Source organism: Diadema antillarum, unplaced genomic scaffold, assembly GCF_040938485.1.
Source record: "Diadema antillarum isolate AM-2024a unplaced genomic scaffold, OU_Dant_1.0 seq00000900_RagTag, whole genome shotgun sequence".
Lineage (NCBI taxonomy): Eukaryota > Metazoa > Echinodermata > Echinoidea > Diadematoida > Diadematidae > Diadema > Diadema antillarum.
Window position 1 is genome coordinate 1,126,109 of NW_027271760.1, and position 16,392 is coordinate 1,142,500.

General features: G+C 40.9%; 1 pseudogene; it reads right to left on the reverse strand.

Moving 5' to 3' along the window:
* Positions 1–1,561: 1,561 nt before the first annotated feature.
* LOC139741057 (uncharacterized) overlaps positions 1,562–16,392 on the reverse strand; it is a 34,241-nt pseudogene continuing 19,410 nt past the window's right edge.

The window sequence follows — 16,392 nt, forward strand, 5'->3', positions numbered from 1 at the left end:
TTTATTTGTTTGTTTTCATTGGAACAATTTTTTTACACCCATAAATTTACGGAAAAAACAAAGTTTTAAAAGCACAAAACCTATCGTCAGCTCAAGATTCACGATTGCCGTGATCAGCTGTTCCTTCGTACAGCCACAATTTGCTATTATTATTGACACAACAAATCGATCATTGTGGGGGAATTGCGTATAGGATGATAACTAAGTCAAAGAGCTGTAATTGATTGGAAATCATGTTTACACCCATAAATTTACGGAAATACGTTTGAAAAGCACAAAACCTACCGTAATCAGCTCAAGATTCGCGATTGCCGTGATCAGGTGTACGCACAACAGTACCAGCAGAATTGGCAGTGAAGAGGTATTCCTTGATGCCGTGATTTCAGCTTGATTCTTCTTCGAAATGGCATGATGAAGGTTTGTTAGATAAATGTGACCTTCTTTTTCTCTTGTGTGTTGGTTTAAATTCTAATTTCTACCTCAACTTGCTAAAGAAACAGTCTAACAAAGCGGGAAACTGCAACATTTCCGTGCTGAGCAGCAGTCACGATACACGTGTTGCATGCAAGCATGCACCGCTGCTGCAGCGATCCCCATGGTATAACACGTAGGTTGCTTGTAAACAAGGGGGTCCTCGGCACAGTTGACCAATCGTGAACACGTATTTCGATCACGTGTCTTGGTAAGCAACAAGGCTGTTTACGCGTCTGGGAGACGATTTGCATAAACTTACCCATGTTTCAGACGAATTTATGAATGAAAGTGAGTCGCATGACATCATGCCATGACCATATATATTTGGAATAAGCAGATGTAGAGCTTTCTGTAGGTACCAAATGTGTCAGGGTTCAACGCAGAATATCTAAGACACGATCGCCAAAAAACAGTCATTTTCGCCGTAAGCGAAGGCGATTTGGTCTTTAGACGTTTGATTTTGGCCAACTTTTGAGATTGACATCCCACTTTTCTCTTCAAAATTCCACAATTTGTAGGTTGTATTTCGAAATGTTGTTGATATCAATCAGAAACTAGAAAATGTCCCCTACAACGTGATACCAAAATGTCAATTTGGTCCCTGAGGTAGGTCATTTTTTGACCTTTTTCAGGCTGTAGCGCGAAATCACATTTGCCGTGAAGTTTCGGGTTTTGCCAGAGCGGGTCTCATATAGCCGTACTGCAAATCAGCTCATACACATTTGGTGACGTCGCTCAAATCCGATGTTTCTTGTAGCGAACGGAGCTACGTGGTCATGAAAATTGGGTGTTTTTTCAATCTCAAAAACAGTTTGGGGGTAAAGTTACATCGTCTAAAAGATATCCAGTTTTGTTAACTTAGCTTTCCGTAGATTTCAAACTTGTCATATTTCTAGATTCTCTATAAATTTCTGCTTTAAGTTATGGTCTTTTAAACGTTGTCCGGTCGCTTTGCCTCCGTTTCCCATGCAGAAGAAGCACGCTTACCACTTCGAGAATGCCATGTCCCCCCCCCCCCCCCAAGATCTCGATCCCCTTGGTTTAGTGCTAGCACTAACACTAGCACTAGCTGTAGGGCTATCTGAACTTATCTCTTGGTGAAAGCGGACGGACAGGCGGGGGGGAAGTCTCGTAAGGGTAAGGCGTTGACGGCGTACTCGCACGTCGCGCCCCCTGTAGGCGATGAACCGGCGTGAAAACGAATGTTGAGCTGACCGTCATACTCTTCCCTCACTCTTCCAAGTTGGAATATGCACGAGGCAATTTTCGGCCCTACCCCTGGGATCAAACGCGGTTCACTCTCAGAGCAGATGTTAATCTTAATGCGTTTAGACCTTGGCATCGATGTCACACTCTGCTCAGACACACGGTGCAATCACACAGCATGCACAAAGCCAGCATCATGAAATGTCAACTAGAATGAAAAAAAAAATCAGAATCAAATTTTGAATTGAAATCAAGTCGCAGATTCGCAAAAACGCATACCGATCAGCACTTCAATCAATTATGGTTAACCCCAAGTCCGGCTTAACCAGCTAGCAGCTATATTCAATAAATCGGTAAGCAAAAACCGGACTAACTATAAAAGTCCTAAAGTTCAGAGTTAGGTTAGTCTATCCGGAAAATCCTGTAATAATTAGAAAAACTTATAAGTTTAATGAGAAATAATAATTAATCCAATATCAGAAAGCCATATTTTAATGCAAAATGTCTATCCTAGAATGGAAAGGAAACACAGTGCACACAGGCTCAGTCAATAAGTAAACTTGGCACACACTCAATGTTACAGATATCTACAGGCCAAGCTCAGGCCAAGAAGTACTCGAATATTTTGACAAATATTTTCCTTCGCAATCAATGACGATACAATACACAATACACACTATTGCCAACCAACTGCAAAAATATGCTCTGGCGACATGCCAAGCACTCCAAAAATGTGCTTCGGCGAGTTAAAACAATTTTTGCAAATTATGCAAATGAGTAACACCGTACGCCATGCTTGTGGTGGCTCAAGTACAAGAAAATCGCGTTAGTATGAAAGCCCATGCTAGCCCAGGCGAAACATGCGACACACAATCACGGGATACACTGAACACGCTATCACGCAACCCACGACAATTGGGCTGCGTGCAAAATATATGCGAATAAAAATTGCGGACCCAAAGTAGGCTCACGCGGTTCCTCACGCAATTCACACAAGTGCATTTTTGACAGAGAAAAAAGAAGAAAGCAGAAAAAATCCCGAACAACCTTACCTCAAAAAATTGCAGCAAAAGTTGTTGTTTTTTTCAAGTGGTTTCAGTTGCGTTTAGTAACATACTAAAAATTTACCCAAATATGAAAGTGCGAAAGTTGTAAACTTCAAGAAGGCGACAAAGATGGCGATCAAGATGGCCGCCAATCTCTGAAATGCATATAATTTCTTTATTTCTCACCACACAGAGGTAATTTTGGTGTCTAACCATATGTTTAAGGGGGTAAGCACTTCAATAAACATCTTTACATTACTTATTAGTGACCACGTGATTGCAAAATTCAAGATGGCTGACCAAAAATTCCTCCAATGCCTACATTTTCCAATAATTTTACTTTTTTTCACTGGAAATGGATAATTTTTAGATGTATTTAGTATTTCTTATGTTTTAGGTTGCTAGAAATTCAATTAGCACATTAAATCATTGTATAGTTTTCATTATTTAAGAAGGCAAAGCAATATAGTGCCCCAAATGACTTCCACACCTGTCGGGAACTAAAGTTCAGTATATAGGCCTACGAATAACGTTCACATGACACAAAAATCAATTGAAATCAATTTCAAGTACATAACATTCATGACGGATTAATACAATTGTGTGTGGTGGGAATCTACTTTGAGGAAGATGCTTGTGAGAGTAGGTTTACCCGGAAGAAAGTCAAACTTAAGCTGTTAAGACCGTGTCACACCTTCCCGGGCAAGCCTTGCGTGCGACTTGCAAAGAACAATTTTTACTACCCGGAGGTCCCCGGAATGAGCCGCACATGACAGTACCTAGCACGTATCTCACCCGTAGTCACCCGGAGGTGTGCACGCAAATCTTTTTACCCGCAACCATGTTTAGGCCCTGTCACACCTTTCCGGGCAAGCTACGCAGGCTTGTTGCGTGTAGGGAATTTCCAGCATACCGGCAATTTCTGAGGGCGAACAAGGATTCGGGAGAGTCAGGTCATGTGTCTCACTTGCTGGACGCGTTCTACTTAAATTCTACTTGCGGGTACACTGTGTAACCTTTGTACTAGTCGCGTGGGGGCTGACAACTCAGCGAAGGAATTCCTCAAAAGGAATGGCAAAAGTCCCGCGGAATGTCATTATCTTGGTTGCATACGGGGACTGCTAAGTACCTGCGTGGGAGTTGTCTGGAAAGTGCTGCCGCTAAGGGCCTCCTACTGGCGTTCTGCGTGGACCTCTCCGGGCATCCCCGCGACTCACCAGGAAAAAGTTTTGGTCATGCTCAAAACTTGGCTGCGGTTAAATCGGACTTGCGTGAGCACCTCCGGGCAACTACAGGCGAGATACGCGCTAGATACATGTCAGGTGCGGACCAACTGCGGAGAGCTCCGGGGAGTAAATTTGTTTCCCCGCAAGTCAAGCCGTAAAACTTCCCCAGATTTGGTATGACAAGGCATGAATGAAAATTGCAAACATTCTTGTTCCCCCGCTGAAAATCTTGCACGTGCTGGAAACTACCTCCTCGCCACAGGCCCGCGTAGCTTGCCCGGAAAGGTGTGACACGGCCTCTACACTTTAATACACACACACTCTGCACGCACGCATGTACACCTGGACATTGGACTGCGGGGGAAAAAAAGCCCAAACAAGGCATAAATGCTTTAGTTTTTACACTTGATGAGAAATATGGCTGTAAATAATCCAAATTTTGTAATTCAACGATCTTTCGAAATCCAGTGTCATCGTGTACGCCCCGCAGGCGACTGTCGTATTCGAAGATACACTGCACCTATAACGTGCATTCATAATGGACAGGGACGTAGACTTATCACACAAGCAACTCAGATAACTGCATCGAACTTGAAATGACAAATATGATAATGCCTAGATTTGGGGAAAAGACCACGTAAATCACCAACACAAACAGTGGAGTGTGTAGCAGACGATATTCAACACCGATCCAACATCAGTTACGGATATACGACATAATTTCAGGTCAATCTGCTAACACCGATTGATTTCAGGTTCAGTTTTATCGCAGGGAGGCCTATTTGTTTTGAATGATAATATTCAATAATACCAGATGATAAATGGTGTAAGTTCTGATTCATCCAGGTAATATGATCAATAAAGGTACAAAATTAAATCAATTCATCTGGACTTACAGTTTTAATTCTGAGAACGGTTTCACTGCCGATCCTGGACGCTTCATCAGCTCGTCTGATTTGACGGCGGGAAGGCGTCGTTGCCAATCGGCGCAGACGCACTACCGACGTTATTGTTCGAAGTCAGTCACCGAGGAATTGTCTGGATGACAGAGCTGTACACCCGGGAGAGGTTGTGTCGCAGTCCCCCACCCTTGTTAAGGGAGGGGTTCTCGGAGTTGACGTAGACGGCTTCCCGACTCCCCTCTCAAACCACAGAGGCTCCTTGTCTGAAATACGCACATCTTTGTCATTGACGTAATGTTTGAAGGTCTTCAGGTGGGAGAAGACGGCCGAATCGTTGCCCAATGTACCTGGGGTGGTATTCTGAGGTCGTAATTAAGTCTGTAATTAACTTCGTGATTAAGTCGTGAAGTTAATAGGCCCTCAATCATGGGCAAAATCGGTATTCTGAGGACGTAATTAAGGTATGATTAAGTCCCCTGTAATTATCTTAGGTCCCTCCCATCTAATTGTTATTCCATCCAATCAGACGCGTTGTTAGAAGCCAAAATGATGATTACACGCGCAAATATGCCCTCAATGCGCGCTCCCTGTAATCACAACCCAAGAGCTCCGTGCGCACATTCCGGTATTTGATTACAACCCCTCACCTACGCACGCGAAGATCTCAACCTCTTTGCTCACATAAAATGACAAAATTCCTCGAAGATCGACTATATTTCTTTTTTTTTCTCTGAATTCTACGGATACCATGATAACAAGTTTCAACCGCTCCTCGGTTACCGAAGACGGTAAGCATCGTTGTGGGCGAGAAAACACGATGTAATGCGTGATATCGGAGTAGTTAATGACACTCTTTGGTATCATTAAGTTTTCCATTAACTTTCATACTTAATTACACCCTCAGAATACCGATTCGTAATTAACTCTGTGATTAAGTCCTCTCAGAGGTGCACGCGCATTGATACGCGCAAACGCGTAGGTCCTTCCCGCCAAAACGCTTGTTGCTATGGTAGTTAATATACCCCCTACTTAATCATGCTCTCAGAATACCAATTCGGTAATTAAGTGCTAATCAGACACTTAATTAGCTCTCAGAATACGATGTTAATATAAGCGCTTATGAAGCGGCCGTTAGTTTCGCCAATATATTAGTTCTCTTGGCAACCCTCTCCTTGACACTGTATGGCGTAAACCACGCTGCTTCTCTTTTACTTCGGTACCTTATCTTGTAAGCACACACCAGGTGTAAGTAAACAGTTCCCACTTTTGATCCTTAATCATTCGAAAACTATACATCAGATGATAAACTAGTAGTCATTGATAGTAATGATACAAATAATAGCTGAATAGCGTACAATTTAGTTAGATGTTATTTGATTATGAGAGAATATATCAATTACCTTAAATCTATAATTAATTTCAGAGTTAGGTTTCAAATTTTGTAAAATTCGAACCCTCTGTACAAAACTGAATTTTACACAAGGAGCAATGATGTGTATGTGAGTGTGTGCTTACAATGACTCTGAACAACAGACATGAATACCATGAATACCACCTATTTTAGAACTCTGCTGACAGAGCTTCTAGACTCTTCCTCCCAGACATATGAATGCTTTATTGATAATTACCTCCTCCAAGGGAGGAGGTTATGTTTTCGTTACCGTTGGTTTGTGCATGTGTTTGTGTCTTTGTGTGTTTGTTAGTTTGTCCGTGTGCAAAATAACTATTAAAAAAAAGTAGTGAACGGATTGGGATGAAACTTGCAAGAAAGGTTGAGAATTACACAAGTAAGAAACGATTAACTTTTGGTAGTGATCCGTTAATTTTGGGGGAATTTATGAAGGATTTTTGACATTTTGGCAGGTAGGGTCAATGAACTTGGGAGTTCAGGCTGCGCGTATTTGAGGTTTGCATGCGCGCACTAAAGTGCGTGCTCTAGTTTCTGTCAATTGGTTTCTGCTAGGGCGAGGCGCGCCGTGCAGCTGAGGGTTTATGACGTAACAAAGGCTTCTATATTAGGAAATCGAACGGCTTTCAGCACACAATGCTACAAGTACGTATGGGTGGAAATCACTGATCTCTGTGGAAGAACAAGATCAGTGGTGGAAATGAGCTGCATGCTTGGCGGAGGTCTGCAGCGCTCTCAGAGTGCTTCTCTAGTTCATGATGGATTGCCCTTGGCACTGCTAGTCTGAATTCATGGTAAGGGGCAAATTGCATGCACATGAAAAGAATAAGCACATATGAAAAGAATAAGCACATATTTTTCATGTGCTTGCAAACACTACATCTCAGGATGAATGAAAGACTAGCTGTAACAGTGGAATTTCTCATGACTGTAGTATGTAATAGAACTTTCGAACCCTTGCCATTATTCTGTACCGACCATTTTCTGGGTGTTAAGCACACACTCCATACACACCAATGACCCCTGTTGAAAAAATTTTCCGAGGGTTTGGAAATATAGCAATATGTGAAACATAACTTAAAAGTAAATCTTGAATTTAATGAAAGTGATTTATGCTTTAATTTTTAAATTACCTCCAACAAAATTGTACGTACACTATTCAGCTATTGCTCGTATCAATGGCAGTGTTATCTGATAACAGTTTTTGAGCTATTAAAGATCAAAAGTTATATATGATTGTTGTAACATCCAGTACTTTGATCCCTGCTGGTAAGAAGACAGTGTCATCACAGTAAATCACAGCGTGAATCACCATGAGAATGACACTATGACACACACTGTTGATTCGAGCGTTTTCACGTGTGAATTCACTGTGAAATACAATGTGTTCACACTGCAATCACACTGTTCTACACCCCATCTGCACTGTGTTTGTTTGTGGGTGTTAATTCTTCTGTCTGTCTTTTATTTTTCTAAGGCAATTTACGTAGTTAAGTCAGTTCAGCAGTTCCAGCTATTGTTTATCAGAAAATCCAAACAAGTTTGGTTATTTTAGCACTTGTTGCTTAACTGAATTCGCTTGTATTTTACATTCTCAGTGCCTTCAGGTCAAAACGACGCCATTGCTATATATTTGAGTGTCAGTCTATTCTTTGTGGCCATCGTCTTTGTCGTCGTCGGCATATTGATTTACCGTCGCAAGAAGTCGACGCCATCTCCTCAGTCGCCAGGTTCAACTTTCACGCAAGCAAGAGGGCAAATCGCTGATCAGAACGCTATCGCAACCACCACTTTTCGCCACGAGACGACAGTTACATATGAATGTAGTGAATTTACACACACAAGACCTGCTCTGTGTAATCTACTCGACCACGTGAACGTCCAACATCAATCAACTGACTCCAGCACGACGAATGAACCACGAGATGGTCAGGTAGGTTGTAGCATATTACCAAGGATAAAAATGAATCCATTGTGTGAGTATCAACGTTTTGGAAATACGTATGAAAGTCAGCATATTGCTTTGAAGTAAATATGACAGAAATGGTCATGAAAACAGTGGATTTTTAGGGTTTGCATTTATTGCTTGTATTATTTTTTTTTTTTTTTACTTTTTTATTTTGCACCAGGGACAACAAAATCGTGGGCAAAAATAATTCTCATCCTGGGCTCTATCAGCACTGATTTTATACATATCTACGAGTATTCTACAAATTAAATGGGTTAGTCGATGACCGGTTAGTGATTGGCTGTAACGCGATGTAGGTACATTGGGCGAACATTCTTCGTAATGCTCTCCGATGGGATAACGTTTTCACGTAACAAATGACGGAAGGCCTAACGACCGCGCGCGCACAGTGCATTTGGCTCTGCGCGAGCGAGTGCGTTGTGCTGCTGGTGGTGGCGGTGTTTGACGTTGACGTATTCGACGTATTTGACTAACCAATATAATTTAAAAGATGATGACTTTTGTTGGGAACATGTAGGCCTACCAAACGTTCCACCCTCAGGGTTTGAAATGCTGTTTCTGGAGGCTATATGTCCCTCGACTTCGTCTCGGGACTTATAGCCTCCCTCAATAGCATTTTAAACCCTTCGGGCGGAACATTCGGTATGTTCCCTCCCCCGCCATTCATCATCTATATTTCTTGGCCTTGAGAGTTTCTTGTTAAAACTATGGGCAGAGGTGACTCCAGGGCCCCACTTCATAAAGAGTTTATTTTTTCAATTCAATTCAATTCAATTCAATTTAATTCAATTTATTAATTTCATAAAAGCAATACAGCCAATATTTGTACAATAATCAGATGGCAAGGAAAATCACGAAAAAGCCAGTGGCTTGAAGATTGTGATTCCCTGATACAGAAGTAATTTAAAAACAGATTGGCATGAAAATACAAAATACAAAATGTTACATAATCACTAGATACTCAATAATAGACAAAAATACACATAAAAACAAACAAAACATACATAAATACAACACAAAAGAGAACGTCATGAATATATAATGTTTCATTACCTTGATAAAAACGTAATCATAAGATTCAAAAAGATATTGTTTCAATTTCAACTTAAAATGATTTTAAACTCATAATGCACTTAAGATTATATTCTAATGAATTCCATATTTTTCCACCTTTATATTGCACTGAGTTCCTATATTTCATCTTAGATCGACATAATGGCAAAACAAAGTTTTGTTTACAACGTGTATTAAAACTATGACTCATAGAACGTTACAATCTGCGTATATCATCATATCATCATGTGACAGCTTCATTCCAGAGGACTGAAATATCATAATATTTTGTTTTACTTGCATTCATTTGTAATCTGTTAGCTTTAAACCAATCACAGACTTTTTGCAATTTATCGTTCGTCATATTGTTCAATATTGTTTTGTCAGAATGAGAAGCTAGAATGTTTACGTCATCCGCATACAGTACAAAACGAAGTACATTGGCTGCATTGATGATGTCATTCACGTATACCAAAAACAAAAGTGGTCCCAATATGCTCCCTTGTGGTACTCCACACGTTATGGGTAGAATGTCTGAGTTGGTGCCCTTAAAACCAGTATACTGACTTCGACCACTGAGATAGCTTTCGAACCAGCGAAGGAGTACACCTCGAATGCCGTAGTGTTCTAATTTGTGTAGCAGAATACCATGGTCTAATGAGTCGAATGCTTTGGACAAGTCGACGTAAATGGCCAAAGGAATTTCTTTTCTCTCTAAAGCGGGGTTCCCACTATCGTGCGATCCATTACGAACGCCACGATTGGACATTCGTAACTGATCGTGGAAAATTTGTTGAACTCGTCTGAAATTTCACGTTTGGATACGAGGTTATGCGAGTCAATACGTGTTGGTACGCTTGGATGCGATATGGTCACGATTGGTCTATTTCAAGGGATACGATCTGTCACGATCTGGTCTGCCGTTCAAATACGATCCGACAGGATTGTCCTGATTGAGTTCACGATTGGTACCGATCTAACATGACCATTACGATCAGGATCCCCGATCTGGTACGTGCAGCAACGTACTGATACGTTCCAATACGAATACCGCGAACCAATACGGGCTGCTGAGATAAGATACGATATCTTTTACGATCGGGATCAGAAGTGACCCCCATTTAAGGCGCGATTGGACCCGAATGGGAATATTATAGTCCGGCTGACGATGGATTTCATTGTTTCCCTTAAGTTATGCAGAGTGATTAGGCCTATTAATTTTATCCACAACCATTGATGATGGCAAGGCTTGACAGGTTGACGATGATGACAACGTAACCTTTGCAGTATTGCTAATGACGATTATATTGTTATCAGAGAGGCCGGCCATAACCTCAGATATTCCCTCGTCTAATATTAAACGAAACAAAAATAATAGATTATTAAATCGACATGCTCACCCTCCCCCCTCACAAAAAAAAAGAAGAATGAAATGACGAACCCAAATACATAAGAACAGATGATTACCCCTCTTCCCCAGAAAAAAAAAAACCAGCAAGACAAAATTACCTTACATGAAGAAAATAATTATATGATGAAATGGAAGCTGAGAAAGAGGATGGGATCATTTTGAATGTTATGTAATATAGTATTATGTGTTATATACGCTCGATATAAGGAAGTTGGCCGAATGGATAGTATTGCTTATGTGTTCGATTTCATATTCGCAAAGTGTATGTATCATATGCCTTTTTATTTCAAAATGTCGTTATCTCATGGGTTATCAAAATTTTGGTTTATTCGGCTTGATTTAGTGTTTCACTTAACAATGTTTAACATAACTGATACACACACATAACAGAAAAGTGACTCTCTAATCAAAATGATGTCACTTTCTAACAAAAAAGGAGGTTTTACGCAAAATTATTTCGCGGGGGTATATTGCTACACTTATTGAATAACTAACTGTGAAAAATAATAAGAGTGATCTTCATTGTCATAATCATATAGGTGATCTTACATCCACGACAATGGTCACTTTTACATTTGCAGTAATAATGAGAGTTGAAAATAACCATTTTCCTCTAAAAGTATGCTCTACCAAACATACAAAAAAAAGACATTGAACAATGTTGAAAAGTGTCAAAATAGATGCAAAGGGGTCAAACGATGGCTGATGAAACAACAACTCTTAATTACTATGTACAATACACAAACAGCAGGATACTGCACCCCCCCCCCCAAAAAAAATACTCTGTAATATACATGTACTTTTAAAAATGAACCATTTGCCTTTGATATGCACCCATTCAAGCACGATACGTGCAGACATACAATTGCCATTTTATTTTTGCTCATTTTTTGTTTTCGTTACAAAAGTTATCCTATATCCTATTTTGTGTGTCTGTATAATGGTAATAACAACTCATTAATGAAAACATCATTAACATAATGTATGAAAACATCAAAAAATCTGTAATTCAACTTTCATTTTATGAAATCATTAAGAAAATTATTTTGATAATGTACCTTAAAAATTATGACAATTAAACCCCACACCGTCATACAATTTACCGTTTGGAAATAATAATCTAAAGATGCAGGCTACCACCTATCAGAATACAAAATGAATTAATTTTTGAGTAAAATAAGGGCAAATGGGCAAAAAATAATAATAATAATAAGCGGAAGTGAAGTGAAAAAGTCGATCCCGATCAACACGATTAAGAAGCACGATTAGAAGAGATTTGCTGCGTTTGGATACGATCCTAGACGATCTGATGCGATGATCACGATCAAAAACTAATCGTGTTAATCGTAGAAAATTTTTGAACCGTCCAAAATTTTCCTACGATTAATGCGATTGCCACGATTGACCTTAAGATCTGATACAATCTGATAAGACCATCACGCTTGCTGCACGATTAAGACCACGATTTCAATCGTGGCGCCAATCGTGATAGTGGGAACCCCGCTTAAAGCAGCTGTAATCTGCTCCACGACATGTAAAAGGGCTGTTTCAGTAGAGCCAGATGGTCGGAATCCAAATTGTTCTTTAATCAATACATTCTTTTCTGACAGGTACTTGTACAATCTTTTGTGCATAATACGCTCGAGGATTTTAGAGAGAGTAGGGAGGAGTGAGATTGGTCTGTAATTTTCTATGAGATGTTTTTCGTTCTTTTTAAAAACCGGAATAACTTTGGCTAGCTTAAGGGAGTTTGGAACTATGCCTGAGGAAAGTGAAAGGTTGAAAACATAGCACAATGGTTGAGCAATGAAGTGAATAATTCTCTTAATAAATGTAGAACTTAATCCATCATGTCCACAGGAAGCTGAACTTTTCAGACTTTTTGTGATCTTAATTATTTCTGACTCGTCAGTAGGCATGAAAAAGGCTGATTCAGAAATTTTAGAGTTCGAAAAACCTGTGAAACATTTTTTACCAGTGTCAACATTGTTACCAACAGAAACACCAATATCAGAGAAATACTTATTGAACTCATTAGCAATTTCTTTGTCATCTTAAATCTTTTTTCCGAGCACTTCAACAGACTTTGGGAGCTTGGATATATTACATCTCCCCAAAATTTCATTAACAATCTTCCAAGTTTTACAAAGGTTGGTTTTATTTCTCATGACTAAGTTTGTGAAATATGATCGCTCTGAAGCACGTATTATACAATTTAACTTATTTCTATACCGCTTATATATCAGCTTATTTTTACTAGAAGGCGTGTTAATATATGCACGAAATAATCTCTGTCTCTGTCTCCTGTTTATTTGATGACAACTCTTTGCTGGAATGACTATTGTCATGGTAACGACAAGAATACAGCTTCCTGATTGGCTGTTTGCTGTGGAAAGTGGTCATTCCAGCAAGAGTTGTCATCCTAACAGCTTTTATGAAATGGGGCCCAGAAGAACTATTCACTGAGGGGCGCAGCCCCGAAGTGAATAGTTCTTTTGGAGGCGCCGAGGCCCATAGTTTTTTTTTTTAACAAGAAACTTGAAATTAGGCAAAGTATATTTGTTTTATATTTTGGATCAAAAATTCAAACTACAAATGTCGCTATGGCGACTGGTATGCCTCCGCCATAATGCATTGTTCTCCAAATAGGTCTATAGCACGAAGTCTTGACAATGTGTGATAACAGCTTCACATAACTGGCAAAATATTAAAATGACAGGTTTGTCACAAATGCATTGAGTGTTCACTATCCTCGAACAAGGTTTATTTGGATGAATGGCTTTACTGTCTAAGAGTGCAGATATTTGGGGATTTGAGGATTTTTGAAACCAACTTTTGACCCGAAAGAATATAAAGTAATCGTTTGTCACACGAAGCGAGGTATACACAAGGTATGCGTACGACGTTTCTGCCGCGAATTCTGCTGGCCTTCGTCTGGCAAAGTAGACCGAGCTTGTTGTTGTTGTTGTTGTTGTTGAGTTTATTGGCGTTTTTCAGTCAGACTTGACTATTTACGCCACTCTGTACGGTGCGTTTGCAGCTGTGCTTGTACAGTGGCTAACTGACTGGGCTGAGGCTGGGGGTGGGTGTATGGGTTGGCTTGTCGAGTCCTGGTTCGTGTGTGTCACGTCGTCACTGCTGGATGAAGTCGTTTGATGGCGCTCTTTATTCTGTGTCCTTGCTGCGCAACAGCTCCCGAGCGCTGCAGTGCATGCCTATTTATATGGCTGGTGGAAGGGAGCATTGTGCTCAAGGGCACGCCATTGTTCCGCTTCGCTGGAGCGTAAAGTGCGCTATTATCGGACGATGCGATAACGGTCAGCCAATCAAGATGCTTCCCGGCGCGCCGGTGCTCTTATGTCACGTGCTAAGTGTGGCGGGAATTACCAATTGCGGACGTCGTAGCTATAGAAACAAGGCGGAGTAAACATGTTTACTCCGCCTTGTTTTATGTTTACTCCGCCTTGTTTCTATAGCTACGACGTCTGCACATGACATAAGAGCACCGGCGGCGGGAAGCATCGTGATTGGTTCCATGAAGTTCCATGAAGATACCTTGAAATATTCGTGAGATATGGAAAAAAAATGTGAAATTTTTACATTTTCACTTGACCTTTGACCCTTGACGTTTGACCTCATGACCCAAAGCTCTTTCTGGGGAATCTTTATTTGATAGTTCATGTATACACCAAGTTTGAAGAAAAAAAAACCCAGGCATTGCATAGATATAGAGGAATTAGTGAAATTTTGAGCATTTGACCTTGACCTTTGACCTTCAGCATGTGCGCCCAAAAGTTGATAGGCACAACTTCGCCCACTCATACGTATACATGCCAAGTTTCATCAGGATACCTCTAACAGTTTTTTTTTAGATACGCTGTCCACAAAATAACATTACGGACGGAAGGACGGACGGACGGACGGACAACCCGAAAACATAATGCCTCCGGCGACACTTCGTGGCGGAGGCATAAAAAAAAGGAAAATGAGGGAAATGCAAAGCCGGAAGTCGTAAACGTGGATGCGATGTTTTGAAGGGATCCTACACTGACCATTAAGCATGCAGCTAGCTAGCAGCGTACAATGTAGAACTGCTTTGTCAGGTTGTTAAAAATGTTACATTTTGACAAGCGCGACGCGTTGCACGGTGCGAAGCTATTTGCGCAATGTACGAATTGTTTTTCTGACGTCACGATCGCTTAGTTAGGAATTGGTACATTTTCGGAGTGACTGTACGAGCAGTGCGCATGAAAATTGATACATTTTCAGAGTGACGGTACGAGCTAGACCGGGGGGGGGGGGGGGGGGGGCCAGAGCATTTATTCAGCTGAAAAGGGTCACACTTTTTGATGGTCTCATCATGTAAGGATGTGGCCAAGGGTCAATAAAATGAATTGCTGGCAAGTCACATCCTGTACCGTAAGCCTAGGGACCACAAAAAGGGACCCCGAAAAATGGATTTATTCAGCCGAAGGGGGTCACGGACAAAAGTTGGTGGATATTGTTCCGTTGGGTGTACTTATCATGAAAACAGCAATGCCAGCTATTTTATCCTGTACGGGGCCCCAGACAGTAGCCCCAAAGGGCCCCACAAATATGGTGTTATTCAGCTGAAAAGGGTCACGGCTAATTTCTTTTGCAATGGAAGTAGTTCCCATCAGAGATATCCAAAACACCAATGCCAGCTATTTTATCCTGTACGGGGCCCTAGACAGTACCCCAAAGGGCCCCACCCCCATAGGCGTACGTACAAACACACACAAACGTTGATTTTATTCAGTTAAAAAGAGTCACGGCTAAATTCTTTTGCAATGGAAGGAGTACCAATCAGAGATATCCAAAACACCAAAGCCAGCTATTTCATCCTGCACGGGGCCCCAGACAGTAGCCCCAAAGTGCCCCACCCCCTATAAGCCCTACGTACATACACACACACACACATTGACTTTATTCAGCTGATAAGAGTAACGGCTAATTTCATTTGCAATGGAAGTAGTACCCATCAGAGACATACAAAACACCAAAGCCAGTTATTTTGTCCTGTACGGGGCCACAGACAGTAGCTCCAAAGTGCCCCCCCCCCCCAACACACATACTCACACAATAGTTTCATTAAGCTTAAAAAGGGTCACGGCTAATTTCTTTTGCAATGGAATTAGTACCCATCAGAGAAATCCAAAATACCAAAGCCAGTTATTTTATCCTGCATGGGGCCCCAGACAGTAGCCCCAAACAGTAGCCCTAAAATTGCACCCTTACCCCCTCCCCCTCCCCCCCCCCCCCCCCCCACACACACACACATTGATTTTATTCAGCTGAAAAGGGTCACGGCTACTTTCTTATGCAATCGGAAGTAGTACTCATCAGAGATATCCAAAACACTAAAGCCAGTTATTTTATCCTGTACGGGGCCCCAGACAGTAGCCCTAAAGTGCCCCCTACACACACACACACACACACACACACACACACACACATATATATATATATATATATATATATATATATATATATATATATTGGTTTCATTTAGCCGAAAAGGGTCACGGCTAATTTCTTTTGCAATGGGAGTAGTATCCATGGGATATCAAAATACCAAAGTCAGATATTTTATCCTGCACGGGGTCCCGTACAGTAGCTCCAATGTGGTTTGCTTTATTCTCTTTATTGTTTGCATCTCTTCTTCTTAAAATATGC